A 13,038-nucleotide genomic window follows, 5' to 3' on the forward strand; every position below is an offset into this window, starting at 1 on the left:
ATTCCAAGACCTACACTCTAATTTCTCCTCATTTTAATTTCCTCTGAGTCATTTCTCTGCACCATTTTCTCATAGGCCCTCTTCTCTTCCACAGCCACCTCCATCTCAGCCATGCACTTTTTTTTTTTTTAACTTGCATCCCCAAGACTCCCTTGTAGTTACCATATCAATGAATACTTTTTAACATCTTTATCCTCTGAGGCCTCCCCAACTATCTCTCACTTCTCTGTCTTTCACATACCTTCTCACATTCCTCTCTACTACACACCTTACTGTCCAACTATTTAAATAACTTTCCCCCAATGTGTGTAACAACGATATATATTTTTTTCATCACGGCATTGTGGTCTGACCAGAGTTCCATTTAATTCTGTGGGACACGCCCATCAAACATTCCTTGGCATGCCAACCATTTCCTTAATTCATCTCTCATCCACTGCTAAACACTCAGTCAGACTTTTCTGTTCACCATTTTAATCTCGATATCTCCTCCACGTGAACCTGTGGATCACTATGGTGGAAGGTTTTTTAGCACACAACCCTCAAATCCATGCATACGTAACTATCCCACCACAAGTTTGTTCATTATAACATGACTCGCTCTCTCTGCTGCACATAAAGGAATTAAATATATGCAGCACTCAATCCCCTATTCATTTACTCACAAACAGTATATCAGTATGGCACAATAACGTCAATTTGGGCTTGTTCCCTGACTTACCCAGAGTACGTTGTGTTGAGGACCGGATACATGTCCATTATAGCATAACTCGCTATGTTTACTGCACTTTCAGTAGCAAGGTATATGAAACATTAATTTTTCCATCTATTTACACACTAACAATATCTCAATACGCCATAACGCCAAAATGAGCTTCTTTCCCGGTCAGTCATGGCCATCACTATTTAAGGACCAAATATACGTGTAATACTTCATATTTGCTTACTTTTCTCTGCACACAATATTTTTTTTACTGCATATACAACATTGCGATACATACATTGCTAGTAACTGTGCACACTAAGCATGCACACCTCCATATTCCCGTTGTAAGCCGCCACGCCACACTAAAGGTTTCAGCAAGTCCTGGCGTCGTCTGCTGCCGGGCCGGGGATGCACAGAAGACGCACCTCAACAAGAACAGAACAGAACAGATAGGAAGTTGGTGAAGGGTAAAGAGTTTGGACAGAAGAAGACAAAAAGAAGGGAAAATGAAAGACAGTAAAAGAATGAATGTTTGTGGGCAGAACAGATTGTTATTTTTCTTTTGTTGACTAATATTGAGAAGGCGCCAGCTCGTATTCTGTTAATTTAAGCATTTTTACCCTGCCTAAGAGGTTGCCTTTAATTATTTATTTATTGTTCCGTATAACAAGTAGAACCCAACTAAACAGTGTCCACGCCACACTTTATACTGGCCGCCTGACACCCTGAACAAGCTCTCCGCTTAATGATAAGGCATAATTTTGCAATGTCCTTGATAGTTTACACCCATTCTATATTCACAAATTATTCTTGAACATTTCTGCTAATGGTCCCACGTACTCCTGGATTATAACACCGTCTAATGATAATTTTTGGATCTAAATATTAACAAAGAATTTCTTTCAAAATAAAGAATATTATCAGTACTGGCATATTTTCTCTTAATCTACAATGTTTAGTGATTGTGATTTTCCTGTGGCTGGCCCAGGAGAACCCGGGAATATGGTTATTTTCCAGTGCCTTGTAAACTAAGGGATATTACTCTGTACCATTTCAAAATATTAACAATTAATTTAACAATTTCTAGCTTATAATTTCATTTAATTTTCTTGTTCTAAAATTTTATTGATTCCAAAAGTATATACAAGATTTTGTTTACACAACCAAGAAGTAAATTTTTATATTTATGACCGTTCCTTTAGGCTATAAAAAAATATTTCATGGCATTATTATTATTTGGATGGTATTGTCTTCTCTTTTTTTTCTTCTTTTTTTTCCTATTGGTATTTTGTGCCATGACATCCACACAAGCAAATCTCTGCCTATAACGTGTGCTGCTCATCGCTTGCATCTTGAAACACGATTCCTTCGAATATATTGGCTAATTACTCGTTTATTCCTTATTTTTGTAGATAATTCTAGATAACAGAACTGCATCCCTGAGGGAAGGCTGTACACAAGGCTATCCCGCATGCTGCCTCGGCCAGCCGCACACCAGGTAGAGAGAGAGAGAGAGAGAGAGAGAGAGAGAGAGAGAGAGAGAGAGAGAGAGAGAGAGAGAGAGAGAGAATTATTATGGTTTTCAATTATTATCATATTATTATTATTATTATTATTATTATTATTATTATTATTAGAGAGAGAGAGAGAGAGAGAGAGAGAGAGAGAGAGAGAGAGAGAGAGAGAGAGAGAAATATTATCTACAGTTCTTCTTCTTCTTCTTCTTCTTCTTCTTCTTCTTCTTCTTACTACTATTACTACTACTACTACTATTACTACTACTACTACTACTACTACTACTACTACTACTATCACAATCACAATTATTATTATTATTATCCTTGCAGGTGCCTCCTTACTACCTATATACTGACTGACCACCGTCTTGACTACCACCACAGTAACCACTATTACTACTACAACTACCACCACCACCAACATTGTTCGCCACCACAGTTCGTCTGCCACAACCACAAGTGCATCCTACCACAATTTAAATGTGATGATTATGACCACTGTGGTGATGGCAGTGATGAGATGGATGGTGGTAGTAGTGGTGGTGGTGGTGATGGTGGCTGGGAAGTAATGTTGGTAGGTGGAAAACATGACTACAGTGGAAATGTTATGGTATGTACAATTGTAGTAGTTATAATTGTGGTAGTTACGATTGTGGTAGTTACAATTGTGGTAGTTACAATTTTGGTGGTTACAATTATGGTAGTTACAATTGTGGTAGTTACAATTATGGTAGTTACAATTTTGGTGGTTACAATCGGTGGTAGTTACAATTGTGGTAGTTACAATTTTTGTGGCTACAATTGTGGTAGTTACAATTGTGGTAGTTACAATTGTGGTAACTACAATTGTGGTAGTTACAATTGTTGAAGTTTAAGATATTTTAATTAAGAATTGTGGTTACTACTACTACTACTACTACTACTGTTACTAACCTAACCCTTTACTCTTATTCAGATTCGCATCATCAACAACAACAACAACAACAACAACAATGATGGCAGTAGTAGCAGTAGTAGTGAATGGTCATACATATGTGATGACTATTTTGACTATCAGGCGGCCGATGTTGTGTGTCGGACTATCGTCTTAAAGGAGCCGTAAAATTTACTAGGAATAACTATTTCGGTGATAGTAATAGTGGTAAGCAATAGTAGTAGTAGTAGTAGTAGTAATAGTAGTAGTAGTAGTAGTAGTTAAATTTTCTACTGGTTAACTCTTGCATCAGGGAGGTGGACAGAATAGTGGTGAATGACTGAGAATACTGGTTAACTCTTGCATCAGGGAGGTGGACAGTATAGTAGTGAAAGACTGAGAATACCATTAGCTAATTACCTAATTAGCATTAGGGAGGTGGACAGAATAGTGGTGAAAGACTGAGAATACTGGTTAACTCTTGCATCAGGGAGGTGGACAGAATAGTGGTGAAACACTGAGAATACTGGTTAACTCTTGCATTAGGGAGGTGGATAGAATAGTGGTGAAAGACTGAGAAAAAAGGTTAACTCTTGCATCTGGGAGGTGGACAGAATAATGGTGAAAGACTGAGAATACTGGTTAACTCTTGCATCTGGGAGGTGGACAGAATAAGGGTGAAAGACTGATTTTAAGGGAAACTAACATGAATTATTTAATTCTAGCATTACGTAGGTCAGGATCCCGTTTTCTGTTCAATGATGTCTTGTGTGCGGGGCAAGAAACGCACAAAAGATTTTGTACACACGGAGGACTTGGTGTACATGACTGTGTATCTATCGAGATGAGAGAGAGAGAGAGAGAGAGAGAGAGAGAGAGAGAGAGAGAGAGAGAGAGAGAGAGAGAGAGAGAGAGAGAGAGAGAGAGAGAGAGAATGTGTTATAAAATCTCCTATAAAGGACACTGGCCGAGGGCAACAAAAATCCAATAAAAAAAAATGCCCACTGAAATGCCAGTCCCTTAAAAGGGTTAAAGCAGTGGTCAAAAATTTATGAATAAGTGTCTTGAAACCTCCCTCTTGAAGGAATTCAAGTCATAGGAAGGTGGAAATACAGAAGCAGGCAGGGAGTTCCACAGTTTACCAGAGAAAGGGATGAATGATTGAGAATACTGGTTAACTCTTGCGTTAGAGAGGTGGACAGAATAGGGGTGAGAGAAAGAAGAAAGTTTTGTGCAGCGAGGCCGCGGGAGGAGCGGAGGCATGCAGTAAGCAAGATCAGAAGAGCAGTTAGCATGAAAATAGCGGTAGAAGACAGCTAGATATGCAACATTGTGGCGGTGAGAGAGAGGCTGAAGACAGTCAGTTAGAGGAGAGGAGTTGATGATTCGAAAAGCTTTTGATTCCACCCTGTCTAGAAGAACAGTATGAGTGGAACCCCACCAGACATGTGAAGCATACTCCATACATGGACGGATAAGGCCCATGTACAGAGTTAGCAGCCGGGGGGGTTGAGAAAAACTGGCGGAGACGTCTGTTAATAGATTTAGGAGAAGAACAGTGACCGTCTACCACAGCAGCAATTGAACGGTCAGAAAGGAAACTTGAGATGAAGTTACAGAGAGAAGGAAAGAAGCCGTAGGAGGGTAGTTTGGAGATCAAAGTTTTGTGCCAGACTCTATAAAAAGCTTTTGATATGTCCAAGGCAACAGCAAAAGTTTTACCAAAATCTTTAAAAATAGGATGACCAAGACTCAGTAAGGAAAGCCAGAAGATCACCAGTAAAGCGGCCTTGATGGGACCCATACTGGCAATCAGATAGAAGGTTGTGAAGTGATAGATGTTTAAGAATCTTCCTGTTGAGGATAGATTCAAAAACTTTAGATAGGCAGGAAATTAAAGTAATAGGACGGTAGTTTGAGGGATTAGAACGGTCACCCTTTTTAGGAACAGGTTGAATGTAGGCAAACTTCCAGCAAGAAGGAAAGGTAGATGTTGACAGACAGAGCTGAAAGAGTTTGACTAGGCAAGGTGCAAGCACAGAGGCACAGTTTCGGAGAACAATAGGAGGGACCCCATCAGGTCCATAAGCTGGGGGGGATGAGAAAACTGGCGGAGACGTCTCAGAACACTTAACTTCATAGAAGCTGTTTTAGCTAGAGATGAGATGTAAAGTTTCCAGTTCAGATTATAAGTAAAGGACAGACCGAGGATGTTCAGTGTAGAAGAGGGGGACAGTTGAGTGTCATTGAAGAAGAGGGGATAGTTGTCTGGAAGGTTGTGTCGAGTTGATAGATGGAGGAATTGAGTTTTTGAGGCATTGAACAATACCAAGTTTGCTCTGCCCCAATCAGAAATTTTAGAAAGATCAGAAGTCAAGCGTTCTGTGGCTTCCCTGCGTGAAATGTTTACCTCCTGAAGGGTTGGACGTCTATGAAAAGACGTGGAAAAGTGCAGGGTGGTATCATCAGCGTAGGAGTGGATAGGACAAGAAGTTTGGTTTAGAAGATCATTAATGAATAATAAGAAGAGAGTGGGTGACAGGACGGAACCCTGAGGAACACCACTGTTAATAGATTTAGGAGAAGAACAGTGACCGTCTACCACAGCAGCAATAGAACGGTCAGAAAGGAAACTTGAGATGAAGTTACAGAGAGAATAGAAACCGTAGGAGGTTAGTTTGGAAATCAAAGGTTTGTGCCAGACTCTATCTGTTGTCCAAGGCAACAGCAAAAGTCACCAAAATCTCTAAAAGAGGATGACCAAGACTCAGTAAGGAAAGCCAGAAGATTACCAGTAGAGCGGCCTTGACGGAACCCATACTGGCGATCAGATAGAAGGTTGTGAAGTGATAGATGTTTAAGAATCTTCCTGTTGAGGATAGATTCAAAAACTTTAGATAGGCAGGAAATTAAAGCAATAGAACGGTAGTTTGAGGGATTAGAACGGTCACCCTTTTTAGGAACAGGCTGAATGTAGGCAAACTTCCAGCAAGTAGGATAGTTAGATGTTGACAGATAGAGCAGAAAGAGTTTGACTAAGCAAGGTGCAAGCACCTTGCTTAGTCGTTTCGGAGAAACAATAGTGTTTCGGAGAACAATAGGAGGGATCCCATCAGGTCCATAAGCCTTCCGAGGATCTAGGCCAGCGAGGTCATGGAAAACATCATTGCGAAGAATTTTAATAGGTAGCATGAAGTAGTCAGTGGGTGGAGGAGAGGGAGGAACAAGCCCAGAATCGTCCGAGGTAGAGTTTTTAGCAAAGGTTCGAGCGAAGAGTTCAGCTTTAAAAATAGATGTGATAGCAGTGGTGCCATCTGGTTGAAATAAAGGAGGGAAAGAAGAAGCAAAGTTATTGGAGATATTTTTGACTAAATGCCAGAAGTCACGAGGAGAGTTAGATCTTGAAAGGTTTTGACACTTTCTGTTAATGAAGGAGTTTTTGGCTAGTTGGAGAACAGACTTGGCATGGTTCCGGGCAGAAATATAAAGTGCATGAGATTCTGGTGATGGAAGGCTTAAGTACCTTTTGTGGGCCACCTCTCTATCATGTATAGCACGAGAACAAGCTGTGTTAAACCAAGGTTTGGAAGGTTTAGGTCGAGAAAAAGAGTGAGGAATGTACGCCTCCATGCCAGACACTATCACCTCTGTTATGCGCTCAGCATACAAAGACGGGTCTCGGACACGGAAGCAGTAGTCATTCCAAGGAAAACCAGCAAAATACCTCCTCAGGTTCCCCCAACTAGCAGAGGCAAAACGCCAGAGGCACCTTCACTTAGGGGATCCTGAGATGATAGAGATATGAGATTGTGATCGGAGGAGCCCAGCAGAGAAGAAAGGGTGACAGCATAAGCAAGATTAGAAGTCAGAAAAAGGTCAAGAACGTTGGGCGTATCTCCACGACGGTCAGGAATACGAGTAGGGTGTTGCACCAATTACTCTAGGATCGTGGAGGATAGCAAAGTTGTAGGCTAGTTCACCAGGATGGTCAGTGAAGGGAGAGGAAAGCCAAAGCTGGTGGTGAACATTGAAGTCTCCAAGAATGGAGATCTCTGCAAAGGGAAAAATAGTGTGTGGGGAACTATCTGTGACGAGAGTTTCGGTCACGCGGAGGCTCAGGTAAGATGATATTATTATTATTATTATTATTATTATTAGTAGTAGTAGTAGTAGTAGTAGTAGTAGTAGTAGCAGTAGTAGTAGTAGTAGTTGTTGTTGGAATTTTTGTGAGTGTTTTTACTACTACTACTACTACTACTACTACTACTATTTTATTTATATAAATATATTTTTTCTTTCTTTCTTTCTTTCTTCTTTTCTTCTTCTTCTTCTTCTTCTTTTTCTTCTCCTTCTTCGTCTTCTCATTCTTCTTCTTCTTCTTCTTCTTCTTCTTCTTCTTCTTCTTCTTCTTCTTCTTCTTCTTCTTCTTCTTCTTCTCCTTCGTCTTCTTCTTCTTCTTCTTCTTCTTCCTTCCTTTTCTTCTTCTTCTTCTTCTTCTTCTTCTTCTTCTTCTTCTTCTTTTTTTTTTCTTCTTCTCCTTCGTCTTCTCATTCTTCTTCTTCTTCTTCTTCTTCTTCTTCTTCTTCTTCTTCTTCTTCTTCTTCTTCTTCTTCTTCCTTTTCCTTCTCTTCCTTCTATTATCATTGTTATTATTATTATTATTATTATTATTATTATTATTATTATTATTATTATTATTATTATCATCATTATTATTATTATTATTGTTATTATTATTATTATTTCTATTAATCACTTTTATTAAATCTCTCTCTCTCTCTCTCTCTCTCTCTCTCTCTCTCTCTGTCTGAGGTGGCGTGTAGAAGCATGGGTTATGAAGGGGGCGTGGGGAAGGCTTACCCCGGCGGCCATTTTGGTGTTGGGGACGGTGTTATCCAATTGGACCTGCCCAATTGCAAGGTTAGTAGTAGTAGTAGTAGTAGTAGTAGTAGTAGTAGAAGAAGAAGAAGAGAGAGAGAGAGAGAGAGAGAGAGAGAGAGAGAGAGAGAGAGAGAGAGAGAGAGAGAGAGAGAGAGAGAGAGAAGGGTATAAGGGGGGAGAAGGAGGAGGTGGAAGAGGTTATTGTTGTTTGTTTGTTCGTCCTCCTCCTCCTCTTTCTTCTCTTTTCTTCTTCTTTTTCTTCTTCCTCTTCTTTTCTTCTTCCTCCGCCTCTTCCTCCTCTTCTTTTCGTTAGCATCTCTCTCTCTCTCTCTCTCTCTCTCTCTCTCTCTCTCTCTCTCTCTCTCTCTCTCTCTCTCTCTCTCTCTCTCTCTCTCTCTCTCTCTTTCTCTCTAGCAATACGTGTAATGTCAATAAGGTCTATGTAAACACGTAAATTTGCAAAAATTTGACCTTACTCTTTGTAAATTAGGGAGATAAAAGAGAACGGCGGATGTCTTGCATTAGAGAAAACGAAAACATTTTAACATAAACTAAAAAAATTGAATTAATCTCTACTATTTCTAAACAGTTTTTAGGATAGTGTAAGCGTCTCTTCCATTGTATCTATTATTTCGTAATGTTTTGTTCTATTAATTGTCAGTTTTTAGTGCAAGAAGTTAAAGAAAAGAGGAAAAAGAGAAAACTCATTTATATAGGTAAGATCAATGTGAATGCCATTAACACGTATATTTGCAAGACTTTCGATCCCATGATTTCCAGGGAGTGAACGGCGGCCATCTTGGAAATGTAGGTATTAGAAAAAACGTTTTTTTTTTTTTAGCCAACTAAAAAAAAACATTGATATAATATAACTATTAATAAATTATAGTAGTTTTACGATAGTGTTAACATTTACTGTTATATGAATCGACTCTAATTATTTATTGGCGTTGATATTACATAAATTACACAAGCTCAATCTATTACAAAATATATATAACGAACACCACACACACACACACACACACACACACACACACACACACACACACACACACACACACACACACATACAAAAACACCATTATGTATGTATAATATGGGAAATATTGTATTTTTAGTGCTTCTTCTGCAAATACTGTAGACATGTTGTTAATCTGCCACTGGAACCTTAAACACACACTTGAAAGCACTTGTAATTTTAACCAGTGACCTACAGTGTAGCTCGTATCATTCCGATTCTCTACTTTCTGTGCATTTTTTTTTCTTTTCTTTTGTCATTTTGTGTGTTGCAATATTTATAGGGGAATAAGAATGTGTATGTGTATAATTGAGTTAAAGAAATAAGTGAACAGTTGCAGCATCCAGGACAAGTGAAGCATTGGTCAAGGTGGTTCAGGGAGGAAGGGAATTGTGCTGTCTGAAACTAAAAAATGGTGTGGGTGGCCCTGGAAGACAAATAAGGGGGCTGTTACTGCCTTAAAGCAGCCAGTGGAGTCTGATGTCAAGACCACTGGACGCTTTAAGACAGTAGCAGCCCTGTGGGGCTCCCACACTGTGTTTTAGATTGAGGCATATCACAGTTCCCTTCCTGCCTGAACCACCTTGAGCAGTGCTTGACTTGTCCTGGATGCTGCCAACTGTTCAGCTATTTCTTGGACTGAATTACCTGCTTCCTTGAGGCCCATGGTCTGCACAATAGTCTCAAATGAGTACTCTTTCATTTGAGCCATATTAACAAACAGCGAGTTATCAAAAGATGCTGTTGCGCAATAATGCGCCAGAATGCGGAAAAAGTCGCCTGGTGTTAGTGGTCTCCAACACGCCTCAGGGCACGCTGAGTACAGCTTATGGATCAGTGGCGTGAAGCTGAGGGATGCACTCATGTCATCACAGGGGCTGAGACTCTTGGCTAAAATGGTTCACTCTCAAGAGGGCCATGCTTGTTACACCATTAGTACCAGACCCTCCAGCCAGGGGGGGGATGTCAATACTTAGGATGAACACTGTACACATATACACATATACTGGGTTTCCTAGGAGGAAGGTCATACTTTGTCAGCAATGAAAGATCAAGTTATTCTAAGTCAGAAATATTCTATGTTGAAGTGCTTTTAATGCTGTGGTTTAGAAGTCACTTCCAGCATGAAGGAAAGGAAGATGTTGACAGAGCTGGAAGAGTTTGCCCAGGCAAAGACAGTGACAAAAGCACAGTTTTGGAGAACAATAGGAGGGACCCCACCAGGTCCATAAGCCTTCCAAGGGTTAATGTCAGTGAGGGCATGGCAAACATCATTGTGAAGGATCTTAACTCTCTCATGCACCAGTAAGTTTCACAAGTTTTCTGTCCAATACTTCTGTTGGCAGCCATTTGCAGCCTCTCTGCGCACCTTGCAAAACTTTGATTTAGAAGTTTTCTTTCTTTTGAGACTTATAAGAAGGCACATATTATATATCACTAGATTCACAAGGAAATTGTCTTTTTGGTGATTGCCAAAAATAAAATTTCACTTACTTTTTCCCTCAAAAACAAATACAAAACAAGAAAGAATGTTCACAATTTTGTAGCTCAAAACTTTTCCAGCAAGCATTTTGTGGGCTGTACATTATCTAAACTGTCTTTTTATGGCTTTACAATGGTACTGTTGACATTGTGATATGTCAATTAGATCTCAAGAAAATAAAGGAAAACTGAAATCATTATTTGTCACAGATTACAAGCAGACAGCCTGAATCACAGGCTGAAACTGACAAATGATCTAGCAGTCTGCCTATTCTGAGAAGGATCATTGTTACCAGTTCATTACTTCTGTGAAAGGCATGCTCATCTTGAACTCACCAAAAACATTGATGCACTTACAATAGGAACTTTATTTTTAATTAATTTAAGTAAGGTTTTAATGCACTTGTGCGCTGGTGCAGTTTGACATGAAGATGTTTTGACGTCCGGTGTGCGTCCGGTGTATGAGGGACTAATGGATTGCATGAAATAATCCAAGGGAAAAGGAGATGGGAGGATCATGCCCTGAATCACTCAAGGTAGAGTTTTTTAGCAAAGATTTGAGCAAAGAGTTCACCTTTAGAGATAGATGAGATGGCAGTATTGCCATCAAGTTGAAATAAAGGTGGGAAAGATGAAGAAGCAGTGTTATTAGAGATATTTATGGCTAGGTGGCAGAAGTCACAAAGAGAGAGAGAGAGAGAGAGAGAGAGAGAGAGAGAGAGAGAGAGAGAGAGAGAGAGAGAGAGATAGAGAGAGAGAGAGAGAGAGAGAGATCTAGAAAGATTGTGACATTTTCTGTTGATGAAGGAGGTTTTGGCTAGTTGGAGGACAGACTTGGCATAATTCTGGACAGAAATATAAAGTGCATTAGATTCAGGTGATGGAAGGCTGAAGTACATTTTATGGGCCACCTCTCTATCATGTATAACACAAGAACCAAGGGTGGAAGGTTCAGGGTGAGAGAAAGACAGACATGAAGACAGACATCCTCACCCCTGCTGTGTGTTCAGCACACAGAGGCAAGTCTTGTACATGGAAGCAGTAGTCATTCTAACTAAGGAAAACTAGTTAACACCCCTGAACCATGAAAAACCTTGTTTAAGTAAAGAAAAGCTGCATGTACATGCTTACAAACATTTTTATTTATCAATTAACTAAATAGATAGAGAAAGACAATTAACACTGGTAAGTTGCCTCTCATCTCCTCCTCTGTTATTTGAATTTGTGCTTTGCAGGAATCCATGTACAGTGAAACCATGGAGGCTGAAATCATGGATAACAGGGATGACTATGCTGTAATATATATATATATATATATATATATATATATATATATATATATATATATATATATATATATATATATATATATATATATATATATATATATATATATATATATATATATATATATATATATATATATATATATATATATATATATATATATATATATATATATATATGGTAATGAACTCCAGTGATCTGTTGCTCTATTTGGAAAATTGTTTCTGCATGTCCTTATCTCATTTTTCTCGTGTTAAGTTTATTGCTGTGACCTTTTTGTGTTGAGAGAGAGAGAGAGAGGAGAGAGAGAGAGAGAGAGAGAGAGAGAGAGAGAGAGAGAGAGAGAGAGAGAGAGAGAGAGAGAGAGAGAGCTCTAAACAGACTGGTACTTACCTCCTTCCCAACCCTCCTCCCACCTTCCCTCCCTCCCTTCTCCCCCTCATGAAGTGCTCCCCTTCTTCAGTAATTAATCTCCGCCTCTCCACAGGTAAGCGAAGGACAGGTGTGGGCTTGGTCATTAGTGTGGCTGCAGGTATGTACTAGATATGCTTTCTTTCTCATAGATGGTGACTTGAAGTAGTCTCTCTTCCAGTTTTATTGATATTTCACATATTTTTTCATTCTGAGTGTCTTATTTTTTAAGTTTTGAAGTAGCTCTGTTTTATTTGCCCATTGGCTCGTTGGTTAATGATCTTATTATGTGTAGTACCTGTTTGGTTCCTCAGCTAGGTAGTCAGCCAGTCAATTAGTGAATCAGACGGTGTATCGGTTTGTCGTGCCATCTGTTAGCTGGAGTGATATATAGCCTTGCAAATTATCTTAGTGAGTATTCTGCCGTCTGGTGGGAGATTTATGAACTTATTGTTACATACTGCCATCTTGCAGGTGAATAACACACGATGAATTTTCATTTTTATTTGACCACCGTGACGAGTTAGTGTCATGTCTGAACGGCTGACGTACAGTCCAAGTTGTCCTACTGGTTGTAAGAGGAGGTGAATTTTGACGCTTACTTCGCTTGCACGACACACGAAGGATTTAGAGGAAAATGCTGATGTTTGTCATTCATCCATTACTCTATGACTCAACATCACTCAAGGCCGTGACAACAAAACCATAGGAGTGTGTGTGGATCTCAGTCTGAAAAAAAATAATGTGTCCGATATAGAAACGTAACTCTCAGGTCTTCGTCTTTGGTCTCCCGGATCTTGCCAGGTACCGTGGGAAGGCA

Source organism: Scylla paramamosain, chromosome 33 (assembly GCF_035594125.1).
Source record: "Scylla paramamosain isolate STU-SP2022 chromosome 33, ASM3559412v1, whole genome shotgun sequence".
NCBI classification, from domain to species: domain Eukaryota; kingdom Metazoa; phylum Arthropoda; class Malacostraca; order Decapoda; family Portunidae; genus Scylla; species Scylla paramamosain.